Source organism: Salmo trutta, chromosome 10 (assembly GCF_901001165.1).
Source record: "Salmo trutta chromosome 10, fSalTru1.1, whole genome shotgun sequence".
In the NCBI taxonomy this organism is placed as follows: domain Eukaryota; kingdom Metazoa; phylum Chordata; class Actinopteri; order Salmoniformes; family Salmonidae; genus Salmo; species Salmo trutta.
The window spans coordinates 19,030,572-19,044,882 of record NC_042966.1 but is presented as its reverse complement, the minus strand read 5'-3'; the positions used below and the strand labels follow the sequence as shown (position 1 = coordinate 19,044,882).

The window sequence follows — 14,311 nt, the reverse complement described above, 5'->3', positions numbered from 1 at the left end:
TTATCACCCTGGCCAATGCTCCTCTGGACCGTTTCCCCCTTTCCTCGTCGTCAATGGCAACTCCTGTCAAGTTACAGTAATGTGCATGAGCTACTGTTGAATGGGACTGAATGGACTGAGTGTGTCCTAAAGCAAGTTACTCTGAAAGTTATTTTGCGATCAGGGCCCATTGTTGTTATAGACTGAAACATGTTTTGATACATAACAGCCCCATATCAAGGAATCATTGTCACAAGCTCCAACTAGTCAGCTTTTTAAGGCCTACTTCGACAGCTAAGCGTCTCTTCTTTGACAACATGTAATCCCAAAACTGGATCTGTATTTGATTACAGAACAATACCCAGAAGGCAGTTTGAACCAGGACACTTAGGAAGCAAAAACAAACAAAAACTGTGTCATTGAACTAAATCGTGTTTTGCCCATAATAGTAAGTCAACTAATTCTTAAGCTATGAAAATATCTGAATGCGCAGCGTTAGCTCATATTGCATGGTGCAATCACTTTATTAATAGGCAAAAGCAGTTTGTTTGGATATCATATCCCCATGATAATTGAATCCAAATGTTTTGAAAGGAAAGTTTATCCAGGACATGACTGTTAGCTATATTACAGATTAATTGATTTGGTCTATTCAGAGTCAATAAACAGGGGATTGGGGGGGGCGTTGGAAATGCCTATAAACACTGACCTTGGTCTCTGTGAACCTAGAGAGGCAAGAAATCCTATATATTTCTGACATACTTTCATGGATGAGTCAACAAAAGAAAACTGCATTATGTTCTCTATGGCTACAGAACTGATAATTATTTCCCAAATAGTCATCTACTGTGTGTGTGTGTGTGTGTGTGTGTGTGTGTGTGTGTGTGTGTGTGTGTGTGTGTGTGTGTGTGTGTGTGTGTGTGTGTGTGTGTGTGTGTGTGTGTGTGTTGGTTCTTCTGTCCTTGTGGGACCTAAAATCCCCAAAAGATCCCCACAAGGATAGTGGAACAAGGAAAATTCGCCCTCATGGGGACATTTCCCACATCCCCATAAGGACAAAGGCTATTTTAAGCTTAAGGGTTTGTTTTAGGGTTAGGGTTACAATTAGTGTTCGGGTAAGGGGTTAGTGGTTAAGGTTAGGAGTTAGCTTTAGGGTTTTGGTTAGGGTTATAGGTTAAGGTTTAGGGAAAATAGGATTTTGAATGGAAATTAATTAGGTCCCCATGAGGAAGGATAGTGTGTGTGTCTGCGTGTGTGTACATTTGTAATTATCGTTAACATCTAACATAGGCAATTCACACACTGACAGACAAATAGATTACACCTACTAGGCCTACATAACAAAAATGTGCAGTACGACACACAAACATGTATACAATTATACATAAACATACCTATACCATATACAGACTATAAAGTAGGCTTGTGCAAACAAATATACAGACAAAACAAACATCTAGACCTCTGTGTCCACTAGCTTCTAGCTCTGTCCTGGTCTGCATGTGGGGAATCGAGCAGCTGCTTTTGATTATCAGTAACCGGATTCACTTGTTTTAATTTAACTCACTACTGTAGCCTTGTTCCATAACACACATCAGAAACATGATTATCCACCAGCTTCATGTCCAATTTCCTCTTCAGTAAGGGCCTAAAGGGGAGAGATGAAAGCCTTCACACCCATTTGCCTACTTTAATAACTCACTACTATAAACCATGCAAACCACACACACTGCCATCTCATCTCTTTGCATACTGAATATGAAGGGACATGACTTCAGTCCTCTATTTTACTGACTACAGTCCGACCCAATCCCCTTACCTGGTGATGACACTGCACGTGTAGAGCTGACCTCTTATCAGCACAACATGCCATTCAAAAACATAGTTCTGACCTATTAGTGGTCAACCACGCTCGCCATGATATCACCGAAGTAGTAGCCCAACTGTGCTTTATGATGTTGACTGTCCACTATAGCCATAACGCACAGGAGGTTGGTGGCACCTTAATTGGGGAGGATGGGCTCGTGGTAAGGACTGGAGCGGAATCGTATCAAATACATCAAACACATTTCCGTGTGTTTGATGCCATTGCATTAGCTCCATTGCAGAGATTATTATGAGCCATCCTCCCCTCAGCAGCCTCCTGTGCCATGATGTGCCTGGTTATTTCACAGTCAACTCAGCTAACAATCCAATGTACTCTCTCATATCATCTGTTCTCCATGGATACTTTCAAAGACATATTCTACCATAATATTATTACCTCACACTACAACAACACAGGTCAGACCCTAGGGGAGGATTGAGCCAAAGGGTTAGTTGAGCCACTTCTGTTTCTAGGAAACCATACAGAAAATGAATCATGTGACCAAATAAAATAAGTCCTCATTTCATGGAGTCTGTGAAGGAAGAAACAACATGGAAAAAGTAGTGAGCAAGTCAGGTCCCCAAAAATTATTTTCACAAATTCAAATTCATTTATTGTGTTATTGTAATGCGGGTCGTATAAAGGGGACCAAGGCGCAGCGTGTAGAGTGCTCATTACTTGACTTTAATGAAGACACTTAAACAAAAACAACAAAACAACAGTCAACAGTTCCATCAGGTACACTTGACAAAACGGAAAACATCCCACAAAAACCCAGGAAGAAAAACCCCTACTTAAATTTGATCTCCAATCAGAGGCAACGAGGACCAGCTGCCTCCAATTGGAGATCAACCCCCCCAAAAAAACATAGAAATAGAAAACCTAGAACACAAACATAGATATAGAAAACATAGAAAAAGACAAAACACCCCCTGTCACGCCCTGACCTACTCTATTATAGAAAATGACATCTTACTAGGGTCAGGACATGACAGTTATAGGTTTCATGATTCTTTTAAACCAAAGTAGATCGTTTTCAGATTGTTTTATACCAGTGGAGGCTCCTCAGAGGAGGAAGGGGAGGACCATTCTCCTCAGTGAATTTAATAAAATAAAATAAACATCCAAAAAGTTATCCTTTTTAGATAAAACTGATTAAAATATATTCACGTCACCAAATAATTGATTAAAACACACTGTTTTGCAATGAAGGTCTACAGTAGCTTCACCAGCACTCTGTAGGGTGGCACTATGGTGTAGCTGGAGGATAGCTAGTTTCCGTACTCCTCTAAGTACATTAAATTCAACACAAAACCTAGGAGGCTCTTGGTTCTCACCCCCTTCCATAGACTTACATAGTAATTATGACCACTTCCGGAGGATGTCCTCCAACCTATCAGAGCCCTTGCAGCATGAACTGACATGTTGTCCACCCAATCAAAGGATCACATAATGAATCTAGTGCTTAAAGCATACGCTACAGATAGCTAGCACTGCAGTGCATACAGTGTGGTGAGAAGTTTACTCAAAGAGAGAGAGACAATAGTTGAACAGTTTTGAACAAATTCATTTCTTAAAAAATGAAGGACAAGCAGATAGAGGGATTTTGTTGTATTTTTTTCACTTTCGCTTACTTAGCTAGCAAATGCAGCTAGCTAGTTTAGCCTACTCAAACACCCGGCTCAAACAGAGAGGGATGCTATGTTAGCTAGCTGGCTTTGGCTATCCAACACTGGAACTCTTCCAAGCCAAGGTAGGCTTTTGTTTTAATTAACTCATTGTTGACTATGAAGTTAATATGGTGACAACAATGTAGGCTGTGTGCAGCAGTTAGCGGTTATGATATGAAGGTTTGGAATGGAAAAGTTTTTTTGTTTGGTCGGAGAAAGCTGATATCTTGTGCACAAGCAAAGGGAAAAGGTGAAAGGAGGAGAGGGCATATATGCGAGAAGGAATACAATGATCAAAGGGATCATGCTGTTTGTATGTGGCTGCTATGAACGTGAACTGTGTTTGCATGTGATCAGGGGTGTATTCATTCTGCCGATTCTGTAGAAAAACATTTCTTAAATGGAAGCAAACGGAACGAAACGGGGATAAACAAACCTGAATTTGTCTAATAGAAACTCTCGTTTGCAACTGTTGGACTAATGATTACACCCTAGATCAGCTAGATTAAGGAAAGAGTGTGCAAGGCAGTATTAAATGTGTCAATGTCTGTCCACTTGACAAAAAAAAGTGCACTTACGTTGTAAACTTTCATTCATAGGCTAGGCTGTAGAAACCTCATGATGGGTATAGAGACAATGCAAGTATCATGTAGTAGCCTAAACCTATTGATGTTACATTGAACTGCGTGAATTGAATATGAATGACAGTCATCCAATATGCTGTAATAGAAATAAGGCCATGCCCATAAAAAATTATAAATCGTCCTCCCTCATCTTAAACGGCATCGACCATCACTGTTTTATATATCAGTTGGGGTCTTCAATATGAGGTTCTAAACCTAGCATGAAAGTGCATCCTTGCAGCTGTGTGGACTAATATAGTCAAAATGTTTTCTATGGCAACCATACCAATTATATTTGATATTTTTACCATTTATGCATAATATAGTATTTTTGCAATGTATGTCATGCATATGAACTCAAGCAAGGGCTGGGCAATATGGTCAAAATATCATATCATATTTTTTCACATTTTTGACGGTATGACGGTATTTTATGTTGTGAATAATAAAAGTTCTACATCTGCTTTATGAGTAAGTAGTGTGTGACCCTACAGTGGAAACACATACATTCTAAGTGATTTCAATGGGTTTTTCTCCATTTTTATACTGTTATATACTGTTCAATTCAACTTCAACCTAAAATAATTTCCTGCATTTCCATCAATGTCTGCATTTCCTGCACTTACATCAATGTCTGCATTTCCTGCACTTCCATCAATTTCTGCATTTCCTGCAGTCATTTGAGATCATTTCCACACTGCCACAATATGGGCAAAAAAACTAGGCCTTATTTGTAATCAAATGTTGCAATTGTGATTTGACTTGCGATTTAGATCAAAACACTTGGGTGAGATTGTTGGAATCATGGAAATAGAATGTTTATTCTAATTCTATAGTGGACACTTTGTTGTTTGACAAGACAATGAATGAAAATGCCAGGGAGGAGTTATTGTGACAGGCTAGGAACGAAGTGATGTTCAGTGTTTCCTAGGGGACCTATAATCTTTGGCTACATTAAATGTTTCTTCATGTAGCCAACATATTCATGCTTCGCCTATTCCTCTTTGGTTTAGAAGATACTGTTGCACTAACAACATGCTGATTTAGGCCTACACCAGCACTGGTATCAGGCTGTTTTAGCTAGCTATGTTTGCTCTAACTCAGTACATATATTAGCTAGCTTGCTAGCCAGCTAACTAGTGATTAGCATTAGCAGCTAACGCGATGTAACTAAAACTTGATAAGAAAAGACAAACCAGCTGTTTGCAATGTAAGAAAAAACGAATAGTGCAGTTATACACCACTTGTGGACTTATATTAAGAATCAAAGTGGAAACATCGTTGTCATCAACATTGTTGCATGTGCTGAATTGCCCATGCAGACTGAAAGCATTGTCTAGTGGTCAACCAACAACAAATGTGCTCCTTGAGTGACAGGTGGCAGGGCTAGGTCTGTGTGGAAAGCGGCATGGAGCGAGAGAGAGAGCAGAGAGGGATGACTCAAGTAGCGGTGTAAACTTTAAACATGGACATTACACACAGCATATCACAGTTAACAAACCAAACATTCAAATACCGTTATAGATGGTAAATTAAAAACCCAAACCGGTGCATCAATACCGGTATATAGGTAAATATGGTATGCCGCCCAGCCCTAACTCAAGATAGTGCATTTTTATTGTTACAGGGCAGACATCATCATGCCCCGTGTATACAAACAAAACAAGCAGGGGTCTAGACCCCTTTGAGGTTCTTCCAGCCAAGGAAGGGAGAGAAGGGAAGAAGTCCATTTGAGCAGCAGCAAGGGATGAACAAAGACTGAATGACACTGAAGAGGTACATTAACAAAAAAGAAAATGAACATGTACCTGTGCGAAAGAGAGGCGATGATAGAGTAGCAGAGGCACACAAGGTCTCATCTGGTGACATGGAGTCTGAGCTTGCTAAACATATCAAAAATCTAACGGAACAGTTTACAGAACATCTCACAGAACAGTAGCCTCAAATGCAGAGAACCTGCCATGAATTGGCACATCGAAACAACATCCCTGTCCCAAACAACTGGTCAAGAAATGGAAGGGTAAGGCACCACTCCAGAATTTTCCATTAAGTGTTTAATTGGGTTGATATCTGGTGACTGACTCACACACACACACACACACACACACACACACACACACTTTGAACCCCCTAGCTCTTTTGAGTCCCCTCTTTCAAAGTCACTGAGATCTCTTCTTCTAGCCATGGTAGCCAAAATAATGCACAACTGGGCATTTTTATACATGACCCTAAGCATGATGGAATGTTAAATGCTTAATTAACTCAGGAACCACACCTGTGTGGAAGCACCTGCTTTCTATATACGTTATATCCCTCAATTACTCAAGTGTTTCCGTTATTTTGGCAGTTACTTGTCCAGTATACCACACCCCCATTCCATGAATTAAACTTTGACCTACCAGCACCATCACAGAACACCGTCATCCACCCCAAGGTGGCTCAATTTACCCTGTCCCTTAACTCAAATTACCCCGTAAATGGTGCCAAGAGACCACTTTTTTTGGACAACGTTTTCAAAACTGTTATGTTTACATGACTTCTGATTATTTCCAGGGATACATAACATCCTGAAATATATGTACATATCTTTGTTAGAAAGAATACCACATTTCCCTTAACCTAATGATGCTGAAAGTAAAATAAAAAAAGAGTAAGTGTCATCATACCCCACTCTCCCCTCTCTATGGGTCAGACACACTAACATAAACATCGAATAGTCCTGCGCTTATGATTTGCTGTATTTCTAAATTGATGTGAGACGTCAGAATTGCGCACGCTTTTACTGTCATATTTAATATTCTAAAAGTGAAATAAAACGTTACACTAATAACCGAATTCCTTAGCTGAGATCCCATTTCACTGATAATTCACTCCCAAAACACTGCTCATCACGCGCACAGATAGACGTTTGTTTCATTACGCATTCCATATTTATTATAGAGAGTAACTTTTGTATAAAAACAAAGAAATACCTGTGGGAACCGGATGGTAAGGGGTACCTCTTTGTTGCATTTTACTGGAGCTGTCGGGAGTGAAGCGACTAAGCGAGACTGCCATTTGCACTTAATTCAAAAGTCCATGAAGATGTTTCGAAGCTGTTCAACGGAGTGCTATTCTGAATCCCTGGGACGTCCCTACCCTAGAACCTTAACCCTTACCCTAAACATAACCTTAACCCTTACCTAACCTTAACCCTTACCTTAACCATTTTAAATGTCAACTTCAATGGGGGGGTATGAACGTCCCAAGGATCCCAGATAGCACGGACAGTTCAACTAAGCGGCGCTCGACTGTCACGGCAAAAGCCGTGCCAAATGTCAGAGTCACTCAATCTTCAGACAGCGTTGAAAATAGGACAGTGGCGGCAGCCAGCAGGGCAATCGTGAGAAATAGAGACGTCATTACTCTGTTTGGTATGTAGGCTTGGGGAGTGACGTCTTCTCTTTTAACATTAGGATGACCAATATGTGATGGAATGCAAAGAAGAAAGTGACGTGATTTGAGAATTAGAAATACCAATGTGAAATCAAACCAATTACTTAAATAGATGTGGACTACAGGTGCTACATACAGTATGCATCACCTAAATCATTTTGTCAAGACATTGCATGTGAGGTAGGCATAGGGTCTATAATGTATTTTTATTCCATTTGAAATATATTTTAATACGTGACATATATTTCTAAATGTTTTTGTAATACATAGATTTGTATGGAAATATATTATTTGGCCAATTCTTTACATTTCACTTTTTTTGGGTATGGGGCAAGTCAAAAATAAAGAATACACTTCCATAATGACATGAAAAGGTATAGACCTATACATAGTCCTATTTAGTAAGGCTACATTACACATGAAGATCATCTCCAAATCTATATCTGGTTGAATCATTATTTAGGCATAAATACCACAAGGATAGGCTTAGACTACAACATGTCCTACCCCCTGAAATTAGCTAATTAGCTTTACCTACAACCCATTAAAAACCTTGTGCTCCTCAATTTACCTCTGTGTTTGCCTCTCAAACTCGGTCATGTCTAGATCAGAAGTAGAAAATGTTTGTAGTTTAGCTAACCCTAACCATTTTCCTAACCTAATTCTCTTTACCTGCTACGTTAATTATCCTAACATGCTGCGTAGGCTAAGTTCTCCTACCTGCTATGAAAAGTCAAATCTGGCAGAAGCTGTATTTCTTCTAGCCAAAACCCTCATACTCCGACCAGGAGTTATTTACATTTCTTTAGCTTAACCTTGGCGTTTTTATTGTAGGCCTATAACATAATCACATTTTACCCCGGACATTGACTCTGTACTGGTACCCCCTGTATATAGACTTGTTATTGTTATTTTATTGTTACTTTTTATTACATTTTTTACTTTAGTTTATTTAGTAAATATTTTCTTAACTCGATTTCTTGAACTGTGTTGTTGGTTAAGGGCTTGTAAGTAAGCAATCAACCAATCACATTTATTTATAAAGCCCTTCTTATATCAGCTAATGTCACAAAGTCCTGTACAGAAACCCAGCCTAAATAAAACCCCAAACAGCAAGCAATACAGGTGTAGAAGCACGGTGGCTAGGAAAAACTCCCTAGAAAGGCCGGACAACATTGTTGTATTAGGCGCATGTGACAAATACAATTTGATTTGTAACTTTTAATCCACAAAACAGAGTAGTGTCACACCCTGATCTGTTTCACCTGTCTTTGTGCTTGTCTCCACTCCACCCTGATCTGTTTCACCCGCCTTTGTGCTTGTCTCCACCCCCCTCTAGGTGTCGCCCATCTTCCCCATTATCCCCAGTGTATTTATACCTGTGTTCTCTGTTTGTCTGTTGCCAGTTTGTCTTGTCAAGCGTACCAGCGTGGTTTTCCGTATCTCTGTTTTCTAGCCTTTCTGGTTCCGACCTGTTCTGCCTGCCCTGACTCTGAGCCTGCCTGCCTGACCATTCAGCCTGCCCTGACCTCGAGCCTGCCTGCCCCCCTGTACCTTTTGGACTCTGAGCTGGTTAAAGAACTTCTGCCTGTCCTCAACCTGCCTATTCCCTGCCCCTTGTATTTTAAATATCAGCGACTCGAACCGTCTGCGTCTGGGTCTTGCCCTGTGCCGTTATAGTACGAACTGGCCATGACTGACCCAGCAGATTCGGACCGGCTCCGCAACGCTGTCTCTCTGCAGGGAGCAACCATTGTAAAATATGAGGAGCTACTTTAGAGCCTTATGAAAGGTCTCCATATGCTGCCGGGACGCCATAACCAGGGTTTCAAGACATTACTAGAGCAATTCTGTGGACTATCTATAAGGCAGCATGCCACAACGGAGACGTCCCGGACGCTCAGTAATTCCCCTGCCAGTGATGATTTTGTACAGCCTACCCCGGCTTCCCGAGAACCCGGCTTACCTCCTCCTGAGCGCTATGTTGGCGCCAAGCGCCTTAATTCTAGGCAGGCCCGTTGGGCCCTGTTATTCACCAGGTTCAACTTCACCATCTCCTACCGCCCAGGGTCCAAGAATGTGAAGCCGGACGCTCTCTCTCGCCTGTATAGTTCTGCTGCCACACTGTCTGACTCTGAGACCATCCTCCCTACCTCATGTCTGGCAGCTACAGTTGTCTGGGGTATCAAGAGCCTGGTTCGCAAGGCACAACGTTCCCAGCCCGGACCCTGTGTTCTGCACCCTCATTGGGTCGTCGGCCAGCCTGTCCTCCGGGTTTCATCCCCAGTCCAACGGCCAGTCGGAGTGTGCCAGTCAAGACCTGGAAACTGCGCTTAGGTGCCTCGTCTTGACCAACCCCACCACCTGGAGCCGGCAACTTGTGTGGGTGGAGTACACCCGGGACACTCTTCCCTGCTCGCCCTTGAGTCCTCCATGGGTCATCAGACCCCGCTCTTCCCAGAGCAAGAAGAGGTCAACATACCCTCGGGCCAGATGTTTGTCCGCCGCTGTCAGCGTACCTATAAGAGAGTTCGGTCTGCTCTTCCCAAGGCCACCTCCAGGTATTGTCGACAAGCGGACCACCACCATACTCCGGCTCCCCACTATCTTCTCGGGCAGAGGATATGGCTGTCTACGTGGGACCTGCCCCTCTGGGTGGAGTCCCATAAACTTTCTCCCCGTTTTATTGGTCCTTTCCTCATCTCTAAAGTCCTTAGCCCCACTGCTGTTCGTCTTCTGTTGCTCCATACCCTCCGTATACATTCCACTTTCCATGTGCCCAAGATTAAGCTCTTGTCTCGTCCTTTGTCTCCTGTTTCCAGGCCCACCCCTCCTCCACGTCTGGCGTACACGGTGGGACGCCTCCTGAGGGTTTGACCTTGAGGCAAGGGTTTCCAGTACCTGGTTGACTGGGAGGGTTATGGCCTGGAGGAGAGGTGCTGGATCCCAGATAAGGACATCCTGGACCTGGCCCTCATTCCCGAGTTCCACTGCCAGTACCCCAGTCAAGCAGGTATGTTCCCAGGTAGTACTCAAAGTGGCGCCCCTAGAGGGGGGGTGCTGTCACACCCTGATCTGTTTCACCTGTCTTTGTGCTTATTTCCACCCCCCTCCAAGTGTCGCCCATTATCCCCAGTGTATTTATACCTGTGTTCTCTGTTTGTCTGTTGTCAAGCCTACCAGCGTGTTTCCATGCTGATGTTTTTCCTATTCTCTGTTTTCTAGCCCTCCTGGTTCCGACCTGTTCTGCCTGTCCTCGACCTGCCTATTGCCTGCCCCTTGTATTTAAATAGGTATCAGACGCGAACCATCTGCCTCCTGTGTGTGCATCTGGGTCTCGCCCTGTGCCGTTATAAGTAGGCATAGGCTAGGCCTAGTTAGACTAATTATTGTAGAATGTTCAGTTTTTTTTAAGTTGAGCTGAGTGGGCTATTTATATAATCATAGAGTTTTATGGAAACTCATTATAGCAGGTCATGATCACACCTCTCTCTGAAGTATTTGGCTAACAGCAACTGATCTATGAAACATATTGAACTCATCCTTTTCCATATTCCCACTGCCCGCAACCGCAAGGCTCTCCAGAGGGTGGTGCGGTCTGCCAAACACATTACCAGGGGCAAACGACCCGCCCTCCAGGACACCTACAGCACCCGATGTCACAGGAAGGCCAAAAAGATCATCAAGTACATCAACCACCCGAGCCACTGCCTGTTCACCCCGCTACCATCCAGAAGGCGAGGTCAGTACAGGTGCATAAAAGCTGGGACCGAGAGACTGAAAAACAGCTTCTATCTCAAGGCCATCAGACTGTTAAACAGCGATCACTAACACAGAGAGGCTGCTGCCTATAGGCATAGACTAGAAATCACTGGTCACTTTAAGGAATGGAACAATAGTCTATTAATAATGTTTACATATCTGGCATTACTCATCTCATATGTATATACTGTATTCTATACTATTCTACTGTATCTTTGTCTGTTCCGCTCTGACATCGCTCATCCATATGTATATAGTCTTAATTCATTCCTACTTAGATGTGTGTATTGGGTATATAGTGTGTAATTTGTTAGATATTACTTGTTAGATATTACTGCACTGTCGGAGCTAGAAGCACAAGCATTTCGCTACACCCGCAATAACCTCGGCTTATCACGTGTATGTGACCAATAAAATGTCATTTGTATGACTGTTGCAGTTTGCTTTCTTAATAACTGACCAGAGAGCAGTTTTGTTGTGTTAGGGAGAGCAATTCCCAAATGTATCCATGTTGGCAGTTAGAAAGAGTGGGATCACAGCCACCTCACCTTACAGTGTGTTTTTTCCATGAATGATTACCTGGTGAACTGGTAGTCATGTAAGCATGTCTATGTGTGTGAGTGATCTGGGGAGAGAGAGGCCTTCTTGTGCCAGAAGTTAAAGCTTTGAAGCTCATAGTTTGCATGTGTGTTATTGGCTATCCTCAGTCTTGCATAGCATCACCACTATTACCTTGGTCGGTCTTGCGTGGCATTAACTGAGTGTACAGTACCAGTCAAAAGTTTGGACACACCTACTCATTCAAGGGTTTTTCTTTATTTTTACTATTTTCTACATTGTAGAATAATAGTGAGGCATCAAAACTATGAAATATCACATATGGAATCATGTAGTAACAAAAAAAGTGTTAAACAAATCTAAATATTTATATTTGAGATTCTTCAAATAGCCACCCTTTGCCTTGATGACAGCTTTGCAAACTCTTGGCATTCTCTCAACCAGCTTTAGGAGGTAGTCACCTGGAATGCATTTCAATTAACAGGTGTGCCTTTAGTTAATTTGTGGAATATCTTTCCTCCTTAATGCTTTTGAGCCAATCAGTTGTGTTGTGACAAGGTAGGGGTGGTGTACAGAAGAAAGCCCTATTTAGTAAAAGACCAAAGTCCATATTATGTCAAGTACAGCTCAAATAAGCAAAGAGAAATTACAGTCCGTTATTACTTTAAGACATGAAGGTCACTCAATCCGGAAAATTTCAAGAACTTTGAAAGTTTATTCAATTGCAGTCGCAAAAACCATCAAGTGCTATGAAGAAATTGGCTCTCATGAGGTCCGCCAAAGGAAAGGCCCAGAGTTACCTCTGCTGCAGAGGAAAAGTTCATTAGAGCACCTCAGATTGCAGCCCAAATAAATGCTTCACGGAGTTCAAGTAACAGACACATCTCAACATCAACTGTTCAGAGGAGACTGCGTGAATCAGGCCTTCATGGTCAAATTGCTGCAAAGAAACCACAGCTAAAGGACACCAATAATAAGAAGAGACTTTCTTGGGGCAAGAAACACGAGCAATGGACATTAGACCAGTGGAAATCTGATGAGTCCAAATTTGAGATGTTCGGTTCCAAATGCTGTGTCTATGTGAGACGCAGAGTAGGTGAACGGATGATCTCCGCATGTGTGGTTCCCACCGTGAAGCATGGAGGATGAGGTGTGGGGGTGCTTTTGCTGGTGACACTGTCTGTGATTTATTTAGAATTCAATGCACACTTAACCAGCATGTCTACCACAGTATTCTGCACCGATACACCATCACATCTGGTTGCGCTTAGTGGGACTATCATTTGTTTTTCAACTGGACAATGACCCAAAACACACCTCCAGGCTGTGTAAGGGCTATTTTACCAAGAAGGCGAGTGATGAAGTGCTGCATCAGATGACCTGGCCTCCACAATCACCCAACCTCAACCCAATTGAGATGGTTTGGGATGGGTTGGACCGCAGAGTGAAGGAAAAGCAGCCCACAAGTTGTCATGCCCTGATCTGTTTCACCTGTTCTTGTGATTGTCTACCCCTCCTCTAGGTGTCACTTATTTTCCCCAGTGTCGCTTATTTATCCCTGTGTTTCCTGTCTCTGTGTGCCAGTTCGTCTTGTATGTTTTCAAGTCAACCAGCGTGTTTTTCCCGTGCTCCGGTTTTCTATTCTCTTTTTCTAGTCTTCCCGGTTTTGACCCTTGCCTGTTTTTTGTGGACTCCGTTCCAGCCTCCCTGACCCTTCTGCCTGCCCTGACATCGAGCCAGTCTGCCACTCTGTACCTCTTGGACTCAGAATCTAGTTTTGACCTTTTGCCTGTCCACGACCATTCTCTTGCCTACTCCTTTTGGATAAAAATAAACAACTAAGACTCTAACCATCTGCCTCCTGTGTCTGCATCTGGGTCTCACCAGATGCCATTATAAAAGTGCTCAGCATATGGGGGAACTCCTTCAAGGACTGTTGGAAAAGCATTTCTCATGAAGCTGTTTGAGAGAATGCCCAGAGTGTGCAAAGCTGTCATCAAGGCAAAGGGTGGCTACTTTTAAGAATATAAAATATATTTAGATATGTTTAACACTTTTTGGTTATTACATGATTCCATAAGTGTTACTTCATAGTGTTGATGGCTTCACTATTATTCTACAATGTAGAAAATAGTAAAAATAAAGAAAAACCTTTGATCATGTCCAAACTTGACTGGTACTGTATGCAAATGTTATGATCCATTTGAGCATATACAACCAATGTTCTGACTGATGCTGGTCCATCAAAGCTTTTTAACTCCAATCTTGCCTGAATGGACAACAGAAAACAGGTGTTATCAAACTAAACTTATTAACTGTAATTCTCATATTAAGATAATCGCTGTAGAGAATTACCTGTGGGACCGATATAATATATCAAACCATCTGTTCAAACAAGAAACAGGTTGGTATGTAGT

At 42.2% G+C, this 14,311-nt stretch overlaps 1 protein-coding gene across 4 annotated transcripts in view; it reads right to left on the bottom strand.

Moving 5' to 3' along the window:
• Positions 1-7,271, bottom strand: part of myocd (myocardin) — a 133,815-nt gene extending 126,544 nt beyond the window's left edge. For 3 of the 4 annotated variants that reach the window (XM_029764756.1, XM_029764757.1, XM_029764759.1), the window contains exon 1: positions 7,112-7,271. The gene's annotated coding sequence lies outside the window, so the exon portion shown is untranslated. The remainder of the gene's footprint in view (positions 1-7,111) is intronic. The other variant, XM_029764762.1, reaches the window with a different exon arrangement.
• Between the last annotated feature and the right edge of the window lie 7,040 nt (positions 7,272-14,311).